At 33.6% G+C, this 13,886-nt stretch overlaps 1 non-coding gene across 1 annotated transcript; it reads left to right on the top strand.

Annotated features, from left to right (window-relative positions):
* Positions 1-482: 482 nt before the first annotated feature.
* On the top strand, positions 483-555 carry TRNAF-GAA. Its single transcript has one exon. It is a non-coding gene; the product is annotated as a tRNA-Phe (tRNA).
* Positions 556-13,886: the final 13,331 nt, after the last annotated feature.

Here is a 13,886-nt window from a genome sequence, read left to right as displayed (position 1 = left end):
TAACGTGTTCTAGTTCACCGCACCTTATACAAGTTGGATAACTTGAATATCTTATTAAAAATTAGTGATTATTTCTATTTAAAATTAAAATGAATTAGTGAAAATACATTTACTGATGAATTTTCATTTTTTATGTTAGTGTGGATAGCTCAGTTGAGAGAGCATTAGATTGAAGATCTAAAGGTCTCGTGTTCAATCTTGCATAATTTGACTATTCAATTTAAAATTAGTGATTATTTCTTTCTAAAATTTCAATTAATTAGCGTAAATACTTTTACTTAAAAATTTTCATTTTTAATGTTAGCAGGGATAGCTCAGTTTGGAGAGAGTCAAATTTGAAGGTCACATGTTCGATCTCCATGTTAACCAAACCTATTTCGCATAACCTAACTATGCATTAGAAAATTAGTCATTATTTCTTGTTAAAATCTCAATGAATCAGCTAAAATACCTATACTGATGAATTTTTATTTCTAATGATTGTGGGGATAGCTCAGTTGGGAGAGCGTCAGATTGAAGATCTGAAGGTCACGTGTTCGATCCACGTTCACCGCACTTTGTTTAAGTTGCATAACTTGACTCTAAAATTAGTGTCATTAGCGATTATTCTATCACGTTTTTTAAGTTTACCTTTACTTTTTGAATTTTCAATTTTAAGGTAACGTGTTTGATCCACGTTCATTGCATTAGCGATTATTTCTTTTTAAAATCTCAATCTCAATGAATTAGAGGAAGATCTGTCACGCCTTTTATCCAGCTGGCATAAGTTTACCTTTACTTTTTTAATTTTCAATTTTAATATTAGTGAGGAGAGCGTCATATTGAAGATTTAAAGGTAACGTGTTTGATCCACGTTCATTGCATTAGCAATTATTTCTTTTTAAAATCTCAATCTCAATGAATTAGAGGAAGATCTGGCACGTTTTTTATCCAACTGGCATAAGTTGACTAAGTTGCACAACTTAACTATTCAATCTAAAACATGTGATTATTCATTTTTTTATGTTATCTGGAATGGCTTAGTTGGGAGAGCATCAGATTGAATATTGGAAGGTCTTGTGTTTGATCGACATTCATTATATCTTATAGTTTAGTTGATTATAAATTCTTCTTAAAATATAATGAATTAGTGGAAATAGCTTTACTTATGAATTTTTATTTTTAATCTTAGCGGGGATAGCTCAGTTGGGAGAGTGTTAAACTAAAGATTTGAAGGTTACGTGTTTAATCTTCACGTTCACCGCACCAGTTTCCATTTACATAAGCTAACTATTCAATAAGAAATTAGTTATTATTTATTTTTAAAATTTCAATGAATAATGAATTAGCGGAAATACCCTTACACATGAATTTTGATTTTTAATGTTAGCGGGGATAGCTCAGTTGGGAATGAATATCTCAAGGTTACATGTTTAATCCATGTTCACCGCACTTGGTTTATGTTGCATAAGTCTATTAAGTTGCATAACTTTATTCAATCTAAAATTAGTGATTATTTCTTTTTAAAATATAATGAATTAGCGGAAATACCTTTACTTATGATTTTTTTTTTCAAATATTAGTGAGGATAACTCAGTTTTGAGAGCGTCAGACTGAAAATCTGAAGGTCACGTGTTCGATCAACGTTCACCGCACCTGATTCAAGTCACATAACTCGACTCCTGACTATTCAATTTTTTAAAATCTCAATGAAGTAGTGAAAATATTTTTATTTTTAATGTTAGCGGTAGATTCAAGTGAAAATATTTTTATTTTTAATGTTAGGTGTAGATTCAAGTTGACTAAGTTGCATAACTCGAATATTCAATCTAAAATTACCGATGAATTTTTATTTTTAATGTTAGCAGGATAGCTCAGTTTGGAGAGCACCAGTGAAGATCTAAAAGTCACGTGTTTGATCCACGTTCACCGCACCTAATTCAAGTTGACTAACTTGCATAACTCGAATATTCAATCTAAAATTAGTGATTATTTCTTTTTAAAATTACTATATAATTTTCATTTTCAATGTTAACGGGGATAACTTAGTTGGGAGAGCGTAATATTGAAGATTTGAAGGTCACGTGTTTGTTCGACCTTCACCACACCTGATTCAATTAGTATAACTTACTATCTTATCTAAATTTAGAGATGATTTCTTTTTAAAGTTTCAATGAATTAGCATAAATAATTTTACTCATGAACTTTCATTATAATGTTAACCATAGATAGCTCAATTCAATTGGGAGTGAGTCTGTAGATCTAAAGATAGCGTGGATTCCTAATTCTTTATTTGACTATAAATGCTTCGTAAGACATTTAGTAAAATGACTCATTTGATTGCATGGAACAATAAAATTGTTCTTCCCATAGAATTGTCAATACACTATATTTTCAATGTTGCTAAGTTGAGTCCCTTTGATGTAGGTGCTGATTTTTCTGATTCGAGGACGAATCTTGAAGAAGGGGATGATGATAAGAATCACGGTGTACATTCTACTTTCAATGTTACTGAGTTGAGTTCTTTTGATGTAGGTGATGATTTTTCTGATTCGAGGACGAATCCTTTTGAAGAGGGGGGATGATGATAAGAATCACGGTGTTCCAACTGGACCTATTACACAATCCAAGGCCAAGAACATTCAACAAGCATTCATACTTCATCTCCAAAATTGGATAGGCTAGGTTCAATCGTCATTTCATAAGTAAATATTTGCACTGTTGAAGTAGCGGATGAAGTTGCAAGCATCATTTCATGAGTGGTTAGAAAACTTTATTTATTATTTTAATTTCATAAAGTTTGTAATGCTCAAATTGACTTGGTCTTCTGTGGAGATTTAAAGGGATCGAGATTAAATCATGGGCACTATTTTTTTTTTTTTTTTGTGGGAAGACTATAAATACCCACAAATTATTATGTAAAAGCATATTTGTGATCAATGAAATTGATCTCTTAAGTTGAGACGTTCCCCCTTATAGATATCTGAACATGTCTTTGTCGTTTTTATGTTAGATGCAATTCTTGTGGTAGATTGCATCTGAGTTATTTAGTCAAGCCTTGATCAAGTTCGATTGTGGAGTGACTCAATTTTGAAAAAGGTTCCAAATCTTGCTTCTCACTCTTGGATCTCATAATCTAATTCTAGCTTTATCTCTTGGTTTATCCAAATTTTGTATAAGAAGATGTTAATTTCTTTAATACAAGGGTTCTTGCTTCTACAAAAGCTTGGCTCGTTGGGCTGAAGATTACGGTTGGTCTATCAATCTTCAACGGGATCTTCTATCCCCATGGACTTGCTCTGATGCAGTCGTTCTTCTAACGCCGGTGACACGTCCAATTGTCGAGGTTGGTAATGTGAGTTTGTAACCCATTCATTGAGGTTCTTGGAATGATTCTATAGCTTATCAATTCCATGTTGGGAGTTGGATCATGGGTCTTGGGCGAAGGAATCCTTGGTTTACCGCCCACTTGGAGTTGAAGGAAGTGTCATAAGGCTAATTGTTTTTCAATTTTATTGATTTGTTTGAGTAATTTTATTTGATTTTATTTCAATTTTGTCGAACTCTGTAATTACTTTATGTGCTAGATCAAAATAAGATGCATCAAAAGAACTTGTAGTAATTAGTTTATTCATCGACCTTTAATCTTAAAAGTAACTTAAAATATTGCAATATTGTGATTCAATCGCCTATTATGAAATTAGGCTCGAACTAAAAAAATAATATTTTTAAAAGATGGAAAAATTCATGAACCAACCAAAATATGTATTCAAAGATGAAGAATTCACAACAACAATCACAAACAATACTAATAAGCATCTTGTCTTCTGGTTTGTCACAATTTCAAACATGAACAAACCTGAATTTTGAGCCGGTGAGTATTATGGATCATAATCGACAATACTTTGGAAATAAATTTGAGCATTCACAAAAGGTCGAAAGTTGAATTTCTTTAGAATTGTAACCGAATAACATATGATTATTGTTGAATTTCTAAAAAATACACCACAAATTTCATTTATAGATATAAATGGAACCATTGATATAAAACCGTGATTATATAATTGCATCTTCACTAACAAACCCACCTCAAAGTGATCATCTTCACTAGAGGCTGCAAATTAAGTAGCCTTCGTGGATTACTCAAAAGTGAAGTTTTAAGAAGCTATATTTGAGCAAGAAAAATCATGTTACATGTTTCTGGGATACCACGGAGACATCAATGCAAGCAATCACTACCACCCGAAGTTTCTTTGATATTGTAGTTCGATCTATGAGACTCATCCCTCTGATGTGAAAGAGTAGTTATATCCAACATTCTTACTTGTGTGCCTCTTACAGTACTCTCAACAAATGGATCGCTTGATCTATTATACTCTACTTTACTTTCTCTTGATAACGGTGTGGTATTGACACAACTCATATTGCCGATGATCATCACTTACATCTTAAACCAGAGTATAGCGGTCGACTATCGTCAAGGACCCATTCACCATTTCAATCATTTCTCTAAATTTTATGATGCTCTAGTGTTAGATTTCATGGGAATATTGCACTAGTAAAGTCTTGAAATGTCTATATATTAAAACTGTTTAACACTTTTCAAATCTTGATTTTTGGCTGTTTGTGTTTTTTTTTTTTTTACTTGTGTTCCTAATCTTCCTTCTGTGTTTTTGTTACATTTTTTTTTATAATTATTTTAGCAATTAGCCAATTTAGTCAATTCTTCCTTTATGTTTTTGTTTTCTAATTATGTTAGCCATTACTTTTGGCTAATTTAATCTATTCTATTTATTTTTTTTTTATTTTTTTGCTATTGATGGACGTATCTTTCTGAAACGTACTAAATAAAACTAAATAATTGGTAAAGAGAGGATATGAGATATAACTTAAGGTTAAATCTCTTTCCATATGAGAATGAGTGTCCATCTTTGCAACCATGTACTAAATTAAGGATTTTATTTCTCTTTGGTTAAAACCATCCTTTTAAAGGACAAAATTAAAGTTGTAGTTAGTCAATTATAATATTTGATGTGCTAGTTTTCAAACTACTTTAAATAGGTGTAAAGAAAGCATGAGAATAACTTAGTTTCACTAATCTGACACGTGTTGGGCATGTACTGAACACTTGTTAATATAATGGATGCATTACAAATTTATAATCCAGCATTTCGTATCATACCCTTGAGTTTGAATATATTTTGAGAGTGAAACGTACCTTAAGCTTTTTTTTAAGTATACAAACATATAAACTTAATTATATGAATTTATTTCTAATATAAAATTGATAAATTTTTTGAAATAATTCTTTTTAATTAATGTATCGTTATCACATCGGCGTCCTAGTTTTTTACAAATGACATGTTACCATATCTATTTGGTATCATATTTATGTCTCGTATCTAAATCTCATTTTTATTTTTGTGACTCTGAGATATTTTGCTTTTATAAATAGATGTTTTCACGAAAATAAGTTTAATTTATGTTGAGATGGAGAATAAAAATTGACACTTGAGGACGTTGATACTTGAGACTTTGATTCCTCTTAGTGTGAAGCTTGCATCTTGCAATTACTTGGGTAGAGAATGTTTTTCACTTAAAATTCACTCAAGAGAAAATAATCAAATAACGAACCATATGCGAGAGCGGTTCAAGTTATTTTTAATTATTAATGTAATAATTTAGTTAATTGCTTGTTTTAAAATGCCAAAACCAATCCACTTTAGCGTGTTTAATTAATTATGCATTATGAATGTATGTTTTAATTAAATAGAAAATGTATATGCACAAAGTATGTCATATAGATTTAAAATCTCACCATAGGCTAAGCATGTTTCATGCATTCCAAGAATGTTATAATTATTATAATTTATAGTATGCATGTTTAGGGTTCCATGAGTGATAGATATAAATTGTTATATTATTGCATGGAATGGATGATTATATAATTGTTATATAAAGCATGTTAGATGCATGTTATAGGTTATTTTCAACGTCATAAAACGAGATAGACGTTAAAATCTATAATAAAGTTAAGTACATGCTCACTCAGGGTTAAGAATCGGGAACGATCAATTTTAATAGTTAAAATAGGTCGATGTCTTACAAAATTGCAGTTACGAGAAAGCTCACCTGGCACGATCTTGTCTAAGGCTGGAGGTACTTACGTTGACGGTTTACAAAACACATACTACCTGGAGATCGAACCAGTACTTGAGCTTAGTTAGCCCAGTTTTATGAGCATGCTTAAGTGATATAAGTTTTAGAAAAATAACCTAGACTTAAGCTATATTTAATTAGTCGGAATATAACGAAGTAATAGGTATACCCAACCGTCTAAAATACTTAGTGGGAGGAAAAAGATATATGAGATACATCCTTTTCCTTTTACGCTCTCTGAAAAATTCACACCGTGAGATTCATGCTCGGCCTTGTGTCGCCCTGGGAGCGTCCTCCATTCGGAAAGTATTTGCATGAGTCAATAACAAGGTGAATAGAGAAAGTATTTATAGTAAGTGGGAGAAGGAAGTATATCAACACCTCCTATGGTCTCCACCACTAGGTTGCACCGTGAGATTCCCATGTTCCACCTACATGTTGCCCAAAAGCTACTACCCATTTGGAGGGTTGTAACATGGGAGTCGAAACAACACAAACTCTAAAAATGGATAGGATTTCTTAGTTTCGTTCCCAACTTTGGCTTTTACGTTCGATAGCATTGTTAGGACCGATCTCTGAGGTCTAAAAATGGCGGGTCACACTTTCGAAGAATTACTAAGAGTTATGGAATCTCTAAAAGGGATGTTTGGACAACCGTCCTTCTCCCTTAGACATGAAGCCATAAAATACATTTACAACTGTCGTATGTAAGAAGCGACCTCAGTTAGAGAACATGTCCTAGACATGATGGTCAATTTCAATGTGACAGAAGAAAATGAAGTTGTCATTGATGAGAAGAATCAAGTCAGTTCTGCACAAATGTAGTAATGAAAAAAATAGAATATAACTTGACTACTCTTCTCAATGAGCTACAGACTTATCAATCCCTCTTAACGAACAAGGGACAAACAGGAGAAGCAAATGTTGCTATCTCCAAAAAATTACTACGTGGATCGTACTAAGAAATTAAGCCTGGACCTTCAACTTCTAAAAGTGTTTTTGATGAAGAAGAAGGGTAAAGGGAAAAATAAGATTCCTACTAACTGCAAACACAAGGTTCAAAAAGCAGATAAAGAAAAATGTTTTCATTGCAACGAAAACGGGCACTGGAAGAGAAACTGCCCAAAATACATTGCAGAGAATAAAGCCGAAAAGACACAACAAGGTAAATATGATTTACTCGTTGTAGAAATATGTTCAGTAGAGTATGAAAATTCAACTTGGATACTAGATTCAGGGGCGACTAATCATATTTGTTCTTTTTACCCGGAAACTAGCTTCTAGAGAATGCTTGCGGACGGTGAGATAACACTCAAGGTTGGAACAGGAAAAGCTGTCTCAGCAAGATCAGTATGAAATTTAAAGTTGTTTTTTGGAGATAGATTCATTATATTAGATAATGTACTTTTTGTTCCTGAAATGAAAAGAAATCTAATATCTATCTCTTGTTCATTTGTAAAAGAGGTATTCATATTTGTTCTGCAAAATTAGAAAACAACTTATATATGTTAAAATCGAGCGAAATAAAAGCCATTTTAAATACCGAGATGTTTAAAAAAGCTGAAACTCAAAATAAATGACAAAAGATTTCTCCTAATCGCAATAGGATTGATAGATTGGATAAAAATGGACTTCCAAATAAGTTAGAAGACAACTATTTACCTCCATGTGAGTCTTGTCTTGAGGGTAAAATGACTAAACGATCGTTTTTCGAAAAAGGTTATAGAGCCAAAGAAACCTTAGAACTCGTGCATATAGATCTCTGTGGTCCAATGAATGTCAAAGCACGAGGAGGGTATGAATATTTCATCAGATTTATTGAGGATTATTCAAGGTATGACTATCTTTATCTAATACGTCACAAGCTCGAAGCTCTTGAAAAATTCAGAGAGTATAAGACTGAGGTTGAGAATCTATTAGGTAAAATTATTAAAACACTTCGATCAGATCGAGGAGGAGAGTACATGGACTTAAGATTTTAGGACTATATGATAGAACATGGAATAAGGTCACAACTCTCAGCCCCTGGTATGCCTCAAGAAAATGGTGTATCAGAAAGGACAAATAGAACTTTGTTAGACATGGTTCGATCTATGATGAGTTTCGCTCAATTACCCGATCCGTTTTGGGGATATGTAGTGGAGACTGCTACATGCATTTTGAACATGATTCCTACTAAGAGTGTTTCAGAAACACCTTATGAGTTATGAAAAGAGCGTAAAGGTAGTTTACGTCACTTCAGAATTTGGGGATGCACATGTGTTGGTGCAAAATTCCAAGAAATTAGGACGTCGTTCAAAATTATGTCTATTCGTAGGATACCCCAAAGAGACGAAAGATGGTTTGTTTTATGACCCTCAAGAAAATAGAGTGTTTGTATCAACAAACGCTACATTCTTAGAGGAAGATCACGTAAGAAATCATCAACCTCGTAGCGAACAAGTATTAAGTGAGATTTCTAAAGAAGCTACTGATACAACAACAAGAGTTGTTGATTAAGCTTGTCCTTCAATAAGAGTTGTTGATGGAGCTGACACTTCTGGTCAATCACATCCTTCTCAATAGTTGAGAATGCCTCGACGTAGTGGGAGGGTTATAACTCAACCTGATCGTTACTTGGGTTTGACAGAAACTCAAGTCATCATACCTGATGATGGCATTGAGGATCCATTGATCTATGAACAAGCAATGAATGATGAAGATAGAGATCAGTGGATTAAAGCCATGAATCTTGAAATGGAGTCAATGTACTTCAATTCAATCTGGGAACTTGTAGATCAACCAGATAGGGTAAAACCTATTGGTTGCAAGTGAATCTATAAGAGGAAACGAGACCAAATCGGTAAGCTACAGACCTTTAAAGCTCGACTAGTATCAAAGGGTTATACCCAAAGAGAGGGGGTGGACTATGAAGAAACCTTCTCTCCTGTTGCTATGCTTAAATCGATTAGAATACTCTTGTCTATTGCCACATTTTATGATTATGAAATTTGGAAAATGGATGTTAAGACATCCTTTCTAAACGGCAATCTTGAAGAGAGTATCTATATGACTCAACCAGAGGGGTTCATTGAACAGGATCACGAGCAAAGGGTTTGCAAATTCAAAAGAACCAAGAAGCCATAAGCGAAGAAAACATACTGAGCCCAAATATCATCTCATAAGAGAGATTGTGTAATGAGGAGATGTGATCGTCACACAGATAGCTTCAGAGCACAACATTGCTGATCCATTTACAACGCCCCTCACGGCTAAAGTGTATGAAGGGCACCTAGTGAGTCTGGATTACGAGTTAGGTAATCTAGGGCAAGTGGGAGAAAAGGCATGAGTATGTGATGCCCTAGTTTATTGTATTTATGTCTCTCTCTACTCAACATTATAAAACCCCACTAGAGTTTTAGTCCAAGTGGGAGTTTGTTGGGTTTTATGTCCTAAAACTCATAGTTTGTAAACAAAAGCATATTTTATTTTCAATACGTTATTATTGTTGTTTATTCAGTAAAGGTTGTTATTGAATAAAGTGAACTTTACGATCATTAATCTAAATCCAATAAACTAAGAACACTCTGTCTATAGTATGATTACTTGAACTATATGTAGAGACATAAGAGTTGATCAAGTTCAAGTATATAGTCAATATGATCTATAGTATAAGGATAAGGCTGAGTACCTTATCCTGAGAACACTATGGATGCAGCCCACTTTTGTATATGATATAAACAATGCGATCACTAAAATTGTACATGTGGAGTCATGCGAGTGGGGCGTCCTATGCAATGAGTATTGCATAAGATCGGACCATGAAGAAAATCACTCTCACTTTATAATGTCGTTTACTGTTGAGACTGATTTTCTTTTCATTCGATGACCTAAGTAACTCGATCTTAATCTTGAGCTAACCATGAACTCCTTGTTTATTCGGAATTATCCTTAGATTTGCATGGGTGAGAGTGGCTCAAGTTCGCCAACTCAATAGGTCTCTCATTTCAGGGGTAAGACTGGGTAAATGGCCGAGGACGTGGGGTGCAAGATGGAATTCACTCCTACCCACTTTTAGGGATAGAAGAGAGGTAGTTCCCTTAATTACTGACTCCAGGTCTTGAATAAGGGGCCCCACCCTCTCATTGGCCTGAGAGGGATCCGGTTTACTGGTTAGACCACAAACCAATTGTTCATTAGAGGATCAGTGAGACATAAGAAACAAGAAGTAACTTCAAGGGTAAAACGGTAAATTGACCCAGCTCTAGTTACGAACAACCTGTGAAGGATCGACTTACTAATCATGGTTATATCAAATGGACAAAAATATATCTATAGTGAGGGGAGTGCAACTACTAGGCTATAGTGGAATGTCCTAGTACTTAACGAATGTTGGTTAACAAAGTTAATGAGTTTAACCGGTTAATCTTGGATCGTTGGAGCCCATGATCTATAGGTCCATTAGGTTCCTCTGGTAGCTCATATCGAACTAAACCATAGAACAGTGTGACGAGTGAGTTCGAAGTGTTCGAATTCAAATTAGGGAGAATGCACTACATATATACGATATATTTAACTGCATTTTTGTTTTATTTACGAATTAAACAAAAAGAAAGAATCTGAGATATTTAAATAAAATTTAATATCTTAATCAAATATGTGTCGGAATTAATTGGGATTGACATTTGAATTAATATTAAATATTTAATTAATCATTAAATATTACTTTAATTTAAAATTTATAATTCAAATTGATTGTTGAATCAAAATGAAGAAAGTCAAAATGTTGACTTCATTTAATGGAAAAATCCATATTAGTGGAATTTTGAGGTGTCAAAATTTTGTTTAACCAAACTTGCATGTTTGCCAAATAAACCCTACAAATTTGAGTGGAATTTTGAGTGTCAAAATTTGGTGATCTCAAATTTGCATGAACATGCAAACATGACTCTATAAATAGAGTGATCATAAAACATGAAATGTCTTCTTCTTGGTGAAAAACCTTGAGAAAAACCTCTCACAGACACTCTCTTCATATATACAAAATCCCTCCCAAGTTTAATCACTCACCGGATTCCAGAATCCCGTTCTAAGGCTGGAGGATAGTGGATAAGACACTAGTGGTGGTTCGAAACCGGTTTGTGAGGAAAAAGGAATTTGAACTACAAAAGGTTAGTATTCAAACTCATTTAGTTTTAATACTCATGAACATGCTAGTTATTTACTATAATTGATGTTCTAAAAGTGCCTAAGATCCAAATTGCTTCCGCATGTGTTATATTAACAACATCATTATAATCTCATGTATTTGCTAAAACCACCCGACATAAATGAAGTTTTCAAATAATCAAATAAATTATAAAGGATAGAGGAATAACAATAAATGAAAAGAGCTGTGATAGAAGAAAAATATCCTATAATAAAAGATCAAATATGATATATATGGTAAGTTATACTTTAGGACTAAATATCCTTAACATTAAAGAAAGACTTCTGACCTCACGAACCATTAGTATTTAATCTAAGGAAGAGTATTTGAAGCATTACGTTGTTGCTGCATGACTAAGCTATTGCAAACATACTAAAAAGGTTCCTCTAAATTTTCACAAAATTTGCATTAATCTTTGAAGATTTAATCTAGCTAGTTTTCATAACACTACATTATCCTCGAGCACTAAGATTCTTTCCAATTTACACCTTTCACAACTCAAATTTTCATATTTCTTTTCTAATTTCTTTGTGTTGACTTTGTTGCCCAACAATTGGTGTATTCCCCTCATTGACCTTATTATGATAATATTTGATATGGACCAAGGGACATCAATCATACAATATTCTTCAATGAAGATATGAAGAAAATATTGTTGAAATTATCAAAAAATATTTCAATTCATGGCACATTGGAGAAGAATGAAGTTTCATGTTATAAATTTTGGTGGATTACATTTTAGAGTAATTTAGAGTTTTTGTATTTCATTAATGTATTTGAAGACTTTTTATTTACTTTAGGTTACAATTACATAATAGTTAATTATAGTCCTAAAGTATGAATGTTACAATTACATAAGAGGTCATCGTGTCATGTATCATATACTGATCTTGAAAACCTTCCCCTAAAATAACCTTCAATTTTCTCCCCATGAACACATGAGTGGTGTCGTCATAATCATGTAAGCCTACTGGTAAATCGTGTTGCAGGACATCTCGTTTAGCTGATGGGAAAGGTAGGCCTATCATAACATCCAGCTCATGATACATATTGCAGGATATCCTACCTAAAGAGGAATAGGGGCCTTTTAGTACACATTGTAATGGCAGATAATGGTTACTTATGGGTATGGATCCTAGCAACTTATTTAGCATGTTATTCACATAGTTCTAGGTACTTGGTACATGGATTATCGATGAACCTAGGTTTATACATAATGTCTTGGGATAGGCTTTAGGAGTTGAGGTTTTAGCTTAGGAAAACATTAGAGGGTAACCTAACATGGACTGATTTGTGTGAAAACCTACTAGCACTTTAAGGACCTCTTTTCTTCACCAAACTTATGGGTAAACTTATTTAGAAGGTGCAGGAACAAGTTTGGAAATGAATAGTGGACTATAGTTCTCGAATTCGAGGTAAACCCATGAACACGATACCCCAAAACAAAAAACTTGTATCTCTCGATTGGGTACTCGATTAAGCTTGCTTCTTGCCCCAAATAGTCTACCCTAATTCATAATTTATAGACGGATTTTTCACTACCATTGAAAAATCTAGAATTTCTATAATTTCATTATTGATTTTTATTAATCTTTTGCCAGAAAAATCTTCTCCGATCGGAGCCTTCCTTTTTTAAGTACCTTGTAATTATTGTTCTATAAAAAATTGAATGATTCGGGAAGTTTATAAAAATTAGAAAAAGTACCATTTTCTCAATGTTTTTTCAATTGTACTTGTTCTTTGCTTCTAGATACAACTTAGTAGGGATTATACACGGTCTCTTATTGGAGACCTTGAGTGTTGCAAATTCTCCTCTCCTTTGAAAACATTCGATCATCGAAAGTGCTTATTCTAAAATAAATCAGGGTACAAGGTTCTTATTTGCCTTCTGTTTCCCAAGTGGTTTCTTCTACTCTATGATTCTTCCATAGGACCTTAACAAGAGCGATTTCCTTGTTTCTCAATCTTTTCAATTTCTTGTCTATTATTTGAATCGGGTCTTCTTTATACGTTAGGTCATCTCTCAAGAAGAGAGTTTCATGAGCTAGTACGTGCGAAGGATCTAGGGTATACTTCCGTAGTATGGATACACGAAAGATATTACGTACTGTAGACAAATTTAGGAATTGCCCGATTGTATAGGCCACATATCCAATCCTTTCTAATATCTCAAACGGACGGATAAACCTAGGGCTTAGCTTACCTTTTTACCCTACCTGTGCACCCCTCTCATGTGAAACTTTTTGGAATATATGATCCCCTACCTACAATTCCATGTCCTTGCGCCTTAGGTCTACATAGCTTTTCTCTCGGCTTTGTGCGGTTTGTATCCTAGCTTTAATCTTCTGGACTGCGGCGTTGGTAATTTGCACCAGCTACTGCCCAATAGTTGTTGTTTGCCCCCTTCTTCCTAAAAGACAGGGGATCGAAATCTTCGTCCGTAGAGAACCTCCTATGTGGCCATTTGTATGGTGGCTTGACAACTATTATTATAAGCAAATTTCATAAAGGGTAGGTACTTATCTCATCTTCCTGCAAAATCATTCACATATACCCTCAA

Source organism: Cucurbita maxima, unplaced genomic scaffold (assembly GCF_002738345.1).
Source record: "Cucurbita maxima cultivar Rimu unplaced genomic scaffold, Cmax_1.0 Cma_Scf00174, whole genome shotgun sequence".
NCBI lineage: Eukaryota > Viridiplantae > Streptophyta > Magnoliopsida > Cucurbitales > Cucurbitaceae > Cucurbita > Cucurbita maxima.
The sequence above is the reverse complement of the archived record's forward strand: the minus strand, read 5'-3'. Positions and strand labels throughout refer to the sequence as shown.